The sequence below is a fragment of the Protopterus annectens genome, chromosome 10.part0, assembly GCF_019279795.1.
Source record: "Protopterus annectens isolate FY-2018-M chromosome 10.part0, PAN1.0, whole genome shotgun sequence".
NCBI lineage: Eukaryota > Metazoa > Chordata > Ceratodontiformes > Protopteridae > Protopterus > Protopterus annectens.
The window spans coordinates 607,556,110-607,567,797 of NC_056744.1; the positions used below are offsets into that span (position 1 = coordinate 607,556,110).

The 11,688-nt window shown below is 43.2% G+C and overlaps 1 pseudogene; it reads right to left on the bottom strand.

The window, feature by feature from the left end:
• Positions 1 to 6,161: 6,161 nt before the first annotated feature.
• LOC122814182 lies at positions 6,162 to 7,983 on the bottom strand (annotated as a pseudogene).
• Between the last annotated feature and the right edge of the window lie 3,705 nt (positions 7,984 to 11,688).

The window sequence follows — 11,688 nt, forward strand, 5'->3', positions numbered from 1 at the left end:
GTGTGTGTGTGTGTGTGTGTGTGTATCTGTGTGTATGTGTATGTGTATTTGTGTGACTGTATATGTATGTGAGTATGTGTTAGTGTGTGAATTTGTAGGGGTGTGGTAGGTTAATGATTTTGTTACTGATAGCCTCTATCCATAAGTGACAGAGGCCAGACCATACCTCTCAGCCTTCCAGATTTTCACAGAATGTCCAGATTTCTGCATCATATTTTTGGTCTGTTCCTCATAAAATTTGTGATTTCCTGCATTTGCTGCAAATCTGAGAGGATTGAATTCACTAAATAATGACAGACATTTTAGTTTCAGACTTCATATACTTCAGAAATGGATGATAGTACAAGATATTTTATTCTATCAGCTTTCTATGTTTATAATAGCAATATTTAAAATTTGTCCTTCATCCCCCATTATATTTGGCTTTGCCAAGATTTTTTGTACTAAGAGGTTTAGCACTATAAGCCAGAGTGTTAGCAATTTCCCACCAAATTGTAAAGGTTTTGTTTGAACATGGTTGTGGAGCCTATTCCATAGTATGGAGATCCTTTAGGACACATATCTGTCTATCCAGTCTGCTCTGTTTATTTCAGAAGTTCAGATTCCTGGATCTAGTGTTTCAGGTACTTTTTTGTGCATGTGCAACAGATACATCAATGCTAAGTAAAACACTGGGCTTTTCTGGGATATGAACCTGGCACCTCTCACACCCAAAGTGAGAATCATACCTCTAAGCCTACAATCCATCCTTAGACATGTTACCCAACTATGACTGTCATTTTACCAAGCAGCCAGACATTGACTTAGTAAACCAATTTCGGCACCATTTCCATTTATCATCAGTTTCTGAGTTGTGGAGATTGATGTTATCCAGCATCCATTTTGTCCCCTGGCAGGATACAGAAACTGCATCTTCCCCTTAGTTGCATACCATTTTGTAATAGACTACACTGTGGGAATTTAAAGTTTCCACTTTTTTAGGTGTTACTGTGTTGTGCAGTAGTATGCTGACACAGCTTAATTGCTGCTGACAGACTATTTATTTCATGGTACAAATCTTCCTAATTTAGGTGACTCTGGAATGCAGAGCAGTATTGACCAATTATTTTGTATACATGATTTTACTCAACTACTAGGTCACAGCTGGAGGCTGTGGTGGTGCAACGGTTAATGTTTTCGCCTCACAGCATGAGGTCCTCTGGTTTGATTCTCGGCTGGAATGCCTTCTTTACAGAGTGTGCATGCACTCCCTGCAGTTGGGTGAACTTTAAAGACATGCAGTAGGTGCATGGGTGTGTTTTCTTTGAAGGTTGGGTGCTGGGCTGGCAAACTGACACCATAAAAATCCACTGCCAATCATTAGCAGACTGATGATCTACTGTGGTGACTTTTTAGACTAGGTCACAGCTCAAGTAGTTACACAATCTAGTTCAGAATGTATCAGTTACTATAGAAGAATGATTTTTTGTATCACTTGCCATGTGCTAGTGAGGGACAGTGACCATACAGTCACCCGCATAGATCCTAGTAAAATATGATCATTTGCAAAGCATTCTGAAGTAGTCACTCAGTCTGTGTCACCATTGCACTTATACAGGACTTTAAACTTTTGTTGTCAGCTTTCATCTCAGTCTTCACACAAAGTTCACAATTTTTATGAATTATGTCATTATCTACATTTTGATTAACATTGTATAATTACTATAATGATTTTCATAAAATGTTACACCATGTGGTAAGGAAAGTCATAGTATTTGAGTTTTTAAGAGATTTACTGTAAACATGTTCTCATTATTCTTAGCCAAGTGGAGTTCATTAATCACTTGACTCTTCTGTAGAAACTAAACTTCTCTCGCAAAGACAATACCACAGTAGGTGTGAAGGCAGGTAACAAATTTGCCATTCATCTCAACGAGACACTGAAAAGAGGAGAAAATGTCCCCATTCACATGATGTGGTGGAGGCAGAGATTCATTCCTCAGGTCTGACAGATTCCCATTGTATCATTACTTCACATTTAAGGGATTGCAATTTCAATTTATGAAAAGTGGCACAGAAGCCATTACAGGTGGGGTATGGCTCTGTAGGAGGTATGACTTGCTTTGAACTTCCCGCAGGATTTTTGGCTCAGCTCAGAACACACAGAGTGAAAAGCTGGATTAGAGTTTATTGCAATCTTTTCTCTTGTAAAAGGAGAAATGGTTCCATTGAGCCATATCTTGTTGCATGGATATTGGCTACATGGCTAATTTTTTGAAGAAATTATTTTGAAATTGTCATCTTTGCAGAGGAAGACTACTACCAGCAGACTGAGTGACCCATAAATACAACAGATGGCTGCTGGTTATTACAGCTAAGTGCAACTTTTTATTTTTTAGAGATTGCAAGGCTGTGATAAATCAGTGGTTTCAGATCCTGTTCTGTGGGTGCATGGTGTTGAATAAATGAGTACAAATTACATGTTTTCTATACTTCTGCTGTATTTTTTTACTAAGCAGTAATGCATTGTAACATTTTATTTGTTTATTTCAAAAGTTTCCTATTGTAACTTTGATGTGTGTGTGTGTGTGTGTGTGTGTGTGTGTGTGTGTGTGTGTGTGTGTGTGTGTGTGTGTGTGTGTGGTTACTTTTGGATGGGATCATCCACCATTTGTGATTTATTGTATTTCTATTGTGTTTGTTTTAACTGAATACATCATGGTTGGTCAGTTTGTTTCTTGATGGATTTTGCTGACTATTTGCCTGTACATGCATGTATGCATTTGTACTTTGTGTAGAGTTAGACTAGTCCAGTCTTGTTTGAGGTTAAACTAAGGTCCAGGAAATGTGAGTGTTTAACTGTAACTTCCTGATAAGGATTTCTGCATATATGCTCTACAGTTGTACACATTCAGGTTCTTAGTGACATTACTGTACATTAGCCTAGTTAGGTAGAGTTGTCACAGTGGTCCATGATGAGAACACTTAGGCGGGGATATAATGAAGCCTACACTGACTTTTTCTCCATGTATGCATCATGGCATGCTGCTTATATGGAAGTAAGCAGGTGTGGGATCCAGTAAACAGAGCTGGGCAACATGCATGCACGCGCCAACACGAAAATATCTGTGGCATGCAAATCGCCTCATAAGCAGGTGATTTTCATGCAAATGAGGGAGCTAGAGTGATCCAACAAGCAGATAGGCAGCCCTGCAGATCCCGTGTCGGTGTCCGTAGTGTACAATCATACAGGCTGCACCTACAGCAGAGCATTATAAAGGTTGCATACACCCTACAATCTGATTTCATCCCCATACTCTGCACCAGTGGAGTACAGACTTCGGATTTTTAACTGAAGGAATGGTAGGGGCTGCTACAGATCTGCTACATCTGTATGTGCTAGATGCTGAGGTCAGTGCTGCTGCTGCACGTCTGCTACATCTGTGTGTACTAGATGCTGAGGTCAATCCTGCTACTGCTGCTGCAGCTGACAATAGGCCTAGACTGAGAAGGAGAAGAGTGTTCAGGCCCAAGGTAACCTTTCAGGAGCTACATGAGCTGAAGATTGTAGAGCGCTACAGGATGGACAGGGACATACTACAAGAACTCACTGAGCTCTGCCGCCCTCAACTCAGACCCAGAGCCAACAGAGGGGAACCCATCCCAGTGGAAACAAAGTTATGTGGAGCTCTTAGGGTACTAGCTACAGGTACTTTCCAAATAGCAACTGGGGACATGTGATGGGGGTCTTGCAGGCATCAGCATCCAGGGTACTACACCAGTTCCTGGATGCCATGCTACCAGATGCCAGTGAGCGGGTCCCCTTCATATGATCAAACTTTCAAAAGTTCGACTTTCATATGGCTGTTCTTAACAGAGATCTCCATACAGCCCAGAACTGGAAGATTTCACTTTTTTGCACTGTAGTGCGATCTTGGAGTTGGTATATATAAATAGCAGGGGGTATGGGGGTTGTGGGGGGAGCTTGCCCCCCTGCTAAAACTGTAAAGAACAAAAGCTAGTACGGCAACCCAGAAATGCCAATTGAACTGCCCCTGCTAAAACTGTTCAGGTAATTTTTTTTCTTTTTTTATTACTTTTTTCTTAGATGTTTGAACTTTCAAAAGTTCGATCATATAGTCTCGGCCATATGAAAGTCAAACTTTTGAAAGTTTGATCATCTGAAGTAGACCCCAGTGAGCACATTTATTTTCCCACACCCCTTAGGAGAGGGCCAGCAGCATGCAAAACTTCTACAGTGTAGCACACTACCCTGAGGTGCTGGATGCCATAGATTGCACTCATGTACGCATCAAGGCACCACCCAGTGAGAAGGAAGGAATCTATGTCAACAGCAAGGGGTATCACTCCATCAGCTGCCAGGTTGTGTGCAATGTCCAGGGCATTATCATGAATGTGTTTGGTGGCAGCCATAGCAGTTATCACGACTCCCATATCTGGCATGCATCACAGCTGTACCAGATGTTTGTGAGGGGGGACATCCCACACGGCCATTTACTGGGGGATGCTGGCTATGCACTGGAACCGTGGATGATGACACCCATCTGAAATGCACACCCATGGAAGAATGCCCTAATGAGGCACACGCACAAACTAGGAACATCGCAGAGGGTGTGTTTGGGCTGCTGAAGTCATGGTTCCAGTGCCTTGATATATCTGGTGGACCCCTGCAGTACTCTCCAGCCACATGTGCATAGATGTTCACAGTATGTGCCATGCTACACAATATGATCCTGTGGAAACAGCTGCAGCAGGATCAGCAAATGGAAGGGATACACAGCCCCCCCACCAGTGCCTAGGTCCCCACAGCCAGACCCACAGGGGGACTCGGAGGAGGAACCCCTGAGGATGTCCTTGTAGGCAGATGTAGGCATGCCCAGGTATGCCCTGGCCTTGGCCAAGAGACAACGCATAGCACATGCACTGACAACCTACGGCCCTATGGACTGACACCTTACTCCGACTCACATACATATAGTAAAAAGAATGCCAGCCAGCCCACACAACCTGTACCTAATTGTGTATTGGCTGTGTACTGCGTGCATCAGACAGAGTCAGCCCCAAACTACAGGTCTGTCAACTGCGCCATTCGCAAGGTATGTCACTCACCTATACACCACTTGTAAGGTGTACTAGAATATGGTAGCATATGTATGGACCTGCCGCATATATGCAAGGAAATATAGTGGGCTACTGGGCTACTTGGAGAGATCTAACAGCCACTCAGGACAACAGGTACTCTGTCCAATAGTATGTGCTCCATAATATTCACTTGGCCACATGGCTGGAAAATCCACTACATTCAAGGGAGGTGGCAAACAGTGGGGTCACACAACAGTCACACAACTGTCTATGCCAGCAAAGTATGGGTTGGTCATCCCCCACCCTCAACACATAAGTGTTACCATACAACTGCTGTAACAGTAAGTCTGCAGTGATATATCAGCAGGCCAGCCAATTCCAGGGCTGTGACATAGAACCTGGTCAGACACTGTATGTCTCACGTAATGCAGGGATGAAAATGTATGTCTGTATGCTGTTGATTGTATGAGGAATGACACCTGTCTGGCTGGCACTGGTGTGGCTCACTGGCCTAGGGAATGGAAGCATGGATGATGGTGTTGATGGTTTGAATCTGGCAACATACACATCTTTTGAATGTGAGGTACTCATATGGTGGTATTCCCACAGACTGTCATACCCCTCACTCTGTTACTGCAAGAAAGTTGGACAAAGTCAGAGAGAATGGGGGGACAAAGGGCCAAAACTACAGACAGACATTACACATGCTCTGATTAACCTAAAACAGGGGTGTCAAACTCAATCACATAAGGGGCCAAAATAAAAACACATAGGCTAAGTCACGGGCCAAATTTTTTATTAATTTTTATTAAGATATATAGTAGATTCTACTATACTAAGACTAGTAGAAGTAAAGATCCTTCATCATCCTGAGAGACCATATCTCATGCCATCCTGGTGCATTAATCAGTGCACAGAGCATTGAATTCCATCAGCGTCATCACTGTGTGCCTTAGCAAGGTGCATCAATCATGTTCTGAAAATAACAACAAGCACAAAACAAACTGTGTGTACTATAAGCAAAAAAGTTCAAAAAACTGTTTTGTTTTTATACATTGAAATTTAGGTTTTGAAATTGCTCACCTACTTGTTTTCTGGCCATTTGTCTGAGACCGTTTTCCCATGGTCAGTGAGTCAATGTCTGGTTTTATGTCTTGTGCTGTGGCAACCCGCAAAACAGCGTAGAGGTTTTCATCGGTGATGCATGATCTGTGCATGTTCTTGTTTAGATTCATTATTGAAAACATCTGTTTGCACAGATAGGTGCTCCCAAACATGGACATAACATGGGCAGTATGAAGTCTCAGCTGTGGCATCAAGTCATGGGGCAGTAGACGGTAAAACTCTTCTATCACGACATCCTGGAACTTTGCTTTCAGACCACTATCGGTCTGAAGCTCCATCTGAAGATGAAGGGGTGCACTGTTGATGTCGGCTGTGAAAGGATTGGCAAAGATGTCAAAGCCACACTGCTGTGCTCTGAAGACAGAGAAGTGCTGATCAAACTCATCAATTAACCGGCTCACTTAGTAGCCAAACGAGAACAAGGAAAAGCACTGGATAAGGAGGCCGAGATAGTCTGACAAACAGGAAAGTGGGCAAGATTGTCCTGTTCTAGTTGGGACTTCCATAAGAGAAGTTTATGCTGGAATGCTGTGATCATATCAGACATCTTCGTGATGACTTGTTTGTATCCCTGCAGCCTCTGATTCAGTTGGGCGAGATGCTCTGTTAAATCACACATCATAGCAAAATCACAAAGCCAGGTTGGATCTGACAGGTCAGGCAAGGACTTTCCTTTACTTTGCATGAAAAGAGTGATTTGTTCCCTGAGCTCAAAAAATCATTTGAGGACTTTGCTCCTCCTCAACCATCTTACTTTTGTGTGGTATGGCATGTCTCCATGCTCTACGCCTACCTCCTGTAAAAACAGCTGGAACTAGCGATGATTGATTGAGGCCACGTGATCGTATAAAGTTTACTGTTTTTGTGACCGTGGTTATTATATTATCCAGTTCAAGAACCTTACCACATATAGCTTCTTGATGGATAATCCAATGATAGGCAATGATAGGTAATCAGATGTGTGTGGCAGCCATTATTTAGCAGTTTCTTCTTCATTAGGCCAACCAAGTCTTTTTTTCCTCCACACATTGCAGGTGCGCCATCGGTAGTTAGCCCCACCAACTTTTCCCAGGGTAATTTAATATTATTTATGGACTTCTCCACCGCCTCAAAAATTTCCTTCCCTGTTGTCATCCCATGCATTGCAGCTACACCTAAGAGTTCCTCAGTGACAGAGAGGTCCATCTTCATGGCCCGTATAAAGATGGACAACTGCGCTGCATCAGTATTGTCTGTGCTTTCATCGACAGCTAATGAAAAGGCTAGATAACTGTGTGCCTCTTTAGCCAGCTGTGTTGTTAGATTTCCTGCAAGATCTCAAACTCAATCTGCAATGGTATTTCTTGACAAACTGACATTTTGGAAAGTCTGCATCTGGTCAGGACGCACCTGCTCACTCACTTTTAGCATGCATTGCTTCAAAAAGGCACCCTCTGAAAAACATCTGTAAGCTTGGGCAATTTCTTCAGCCACAATATAGCTAGCTTTCACTGCTGCGTCATTTTTTGCTGTAGCTTTAGTAAACATGTTCTGCTGCGATTGCAGTATGCCTTTTAATTCTTGGACAATTTTATGCCTTTCATGAAGGGTATATTTAGCATACTTAGCTCCATGTTTGGTGTCAAAATGCCGATGTATATTGTACTCCTTCATCACTGATACTGCCTTATAACACAAAATACACACCGGTTTGTCTTTGCGAAGTATAAACATATATTCGCTTTCCCATCTTTCATTAAATTGTCTCCCTTCTGCATCAACTTTCCTCTTGGACATTTTGATTGCTAGATTCACAGATGTTGGCCTTGGGTAGAGGTACTCCATGCAGGCACACAGGGATGCCGCTGACACAGCCAGCTGATGATCACTCTCCTCACCACCACATTAGAATCTAATGTTACCATTTCAGCATCTTCTGCAAACTAGGTAGGAAGTGCACCACCCTGCATCAACTTTTCTCTCGGACATTTGGGAGTGATTGCTAGATTCATGGATGTTGGCCTTGGGTAGAGGTACTCCATGCAGGCACGCAGGGATGATGCTGACACAGCCGGCTGACAATCACTCTCCTCACCACCACATGTTACGCTCCATACAGGCACGCAGGGATGATGCTGACACAGCCGGCTGACGATCACTCTCCTCACCACCACATGTTACACACCATACAGGCACACAGGGGTGATGCTGACACAGCCGGCTGATGATCACTCTCCTCACCACCACATGTTACGTACCATTCAGGCACACAGGGATGACGCTGACACAGCCAGCTGATGATCACTCTCCTCGCCACCACATTAGAATCTAATGTTACGCACCATTCAGGCACACAAGGGTTGATGCTGACACAGCGTGTCCCCCGGCCGGGTCTCCTCACCACCGCCAGTGCATTCCTCACCACGGGCCACATAAAATGGCCAGGTGGGCCGGATTCGGCCCGCGGGCCTTGTGTTTGCCACATGTGACCTAGAAGGTGATTAGTATAACAGCAGGTTGCAACAGAACAGAATAGATGCAGGATGTAAAGGCCATCACTTAAATGTGTCAGTACTTAGTACAATTCAGTGAATGCATTATACAATAATTTACCGGAACACCACAAATGTATGAGGAACCGACCCGACATATGGGGTGAAATGCTGGACATTCTGCAAAAACATGTACAGCGAGAGGCATGCAGACTGTCACCCTGTGTGAGGTGTTACATTATGTACCCCAGTGACATATTAAGTACAGCACACAGCCGGGGAATGCTGTGGAAAATTTCAGGGAAGTGCTGTACTGTGGAAATAGGTGTAGCAGCCAATGTTTGCAGCACACAAAATCCTGGACTTTAGCACAGATAGCTCTGGCCTGGAGTCAGCTTGTATGTACTGACAGTCCCACTGGGCATGCTCTTACACTTAGCTAACTTGAGCGCAAGTCTGTTGCCTCTTCATCACAAAGACCTGCTATGTGGAAATACGTCTGTACATACAGACAGCTACATATACATATCTGTCTGTCCCTATCCCCCTCTCACATGATTAGTGTATCTATCAGTATGTTTATATTACAACGATACATAGACTCTCCACATATATCTGCATAACACATATACATAATGTACACACATAGCAACATTTAAAGAGACATCCCTGGTTATACACACACACATATATGTGGGGATGGAAGAATGTCCCCACATACCCTTGGAATGTTGAGGTTAACTGCACTCTCACTTAACAACAGCTGTCCAAAGGAACCAGACCAAGGCTGCAACAGTACATAATCCAGTCACCCACAGACTCCTGTGCCTACGGAATGTCACCATGTAGACAGATACAGGTTAGCAGGTGGTGTAATGTACAATGGTGTCAATGCATGCCTTAGACAGGCCATATTGTCCCTGGCCACATGTTTGCCCATCTAACTGCAACCAGCCACATATGGCCATACTGGTAACTGTAAACATATAGCATGGATATTAACAGGTATCCCACTCCTAGGACACTAGATACAATAACAGTACCAAGCAATATCACTCTGCAGGCTACACATACTGCCTAACAAAAGGCTATTTTGTGTACTCCACAAGTACTGTGCCTACAAGCACATATACAACAGACATAAACTGTGGCATGTGTGATAAGTACAGTGAGCTATAGTGTGTAACAGTAGATACGTAGGGGTTCTAATCTCATATCAGCCAACTCTGTGTCTGTGTGTCCATCTGTGTGTGTATAAATATATCCCCTTGTAGCACTATGAACATGCCCATATGGCCTATCTCTATGCAATGGTTATGCATTTTATGGGCCTGTGACTGGCTGCTGGCCTATAAAATTGCCATCCTCTACAAAGCTTGCTGATGTTATCCACCTTAAAAGCACTGGCTGACAGTCTAATATCAGATAAACCCCATGGTGCATGCAATAAGTACTGTGAGCTATAGTGTGTAATAGTAGACAGGTAGGGAATCTAATCTCACGTCAGTCAACTCTTTGTGTCTCTGTGTCTGCGTGTATAAATATATCCCCTTGCAGCACTACTGGCATGCCCATATAGGCTATCTCCATGCAATGGTTATGCATTTTATGCCCCTGTAACTAGCTGCTGGCCCTAAATTGCCCTCATCTACATAATCATACCTGATGTCCACCACCTGTCTGACCCAGACAGGATATTTGTAGATGTGTCAACTCCATCACCACACCTTCTAGATTTATAAGTTGAGAAAACCCAGATGACACATATCAAGGATAGCAGACCTTATCACAAAGTATGACCCCAACCCCCCCATTCACCTGTGAGAAGCAAGACAAAAGCAGTACATTACTACCTGCACTATTATGTATGGTAATCCACACAGGATCATACAGATGAGGATCCACAACTGCATTACCAGTCCCACATCTTCTCATCTTTGCTCCCATGCACAACAGACAACTTCACAACAACATACACAGATGAGTCAAGCCCTTTATAACATGCACTTCAGCTACATCCAGTTAAAGTTGTCAGTACAATACACCTGTAAGGCATGCAATATGACACTATACATGATAGAACTATACATAAAACCCAGTACACCTATCTTGAGAATGCTATGCCAGTACTAGTGTCACTGCCTCAGGTATGTATTATCTCCCTTTTGTGTTTGAACAGGCATCTTGGAATAATTGCCTCATGTATACCAGGCTGCATAGTCGCTCATAAGTATAAGGGCAAACGTGTTAATGTTCGTTGAAATACACACTTGTGATTACCCAGTCTATGAACTGTAGTTAACTGCTCCAGAATGAAACATACAAATATTCTACTCTGGCAAAACACAACAGTTGTACATAGGGGAATATGGCAGCCCTTAACTTTCATAGGGTATATATGATCCATAAAACAACAGAATCACACTTAACAGGTGCAGAACCATGGACTTGGGCCACACCTGATGGACTTATGAAAAGGTGAGAGAGAGGTATTGTCAGCACCACCAAATGTTGCAGCACTACAAGGTAATATGTGGATATATCTCCATGTACAGTAGCTACTGTGATAATGTTTATATTGCTGACATTCTGAGTATGTGTGCACAGCTGAGCATAACCCCCAATCCCCCCCAATACAGATAGACCTCACAGACATGTACTGGTATGTACAGCCTGCTACAGTGACCGATACAGTATTACAATGCTGAACACAATAAGCTTACCTGGACACTCCTCTGCTGTGGACACTGTGGGACCAACCTCCACAATGTATTGTGTGATGGATGCCTGGGAGCTGTCAGATGTTCCTAGGTTCACCAGGAATTGTTCTGTGGCCGAGAGTGGTTGTTTCATTGCAGGCCCTCCATCAGTGGCTGTACAATTACGTAGAACAACTGCAAAATAAAGTAGCAAAACGTAGGAAGAAACACAGATACAGTAAAAGCAACTGAATAAAGTGTATTTTTTTAAGTAAGTGGGAAGGGAAGAAACAGAAGGTAATTCAAGTTTA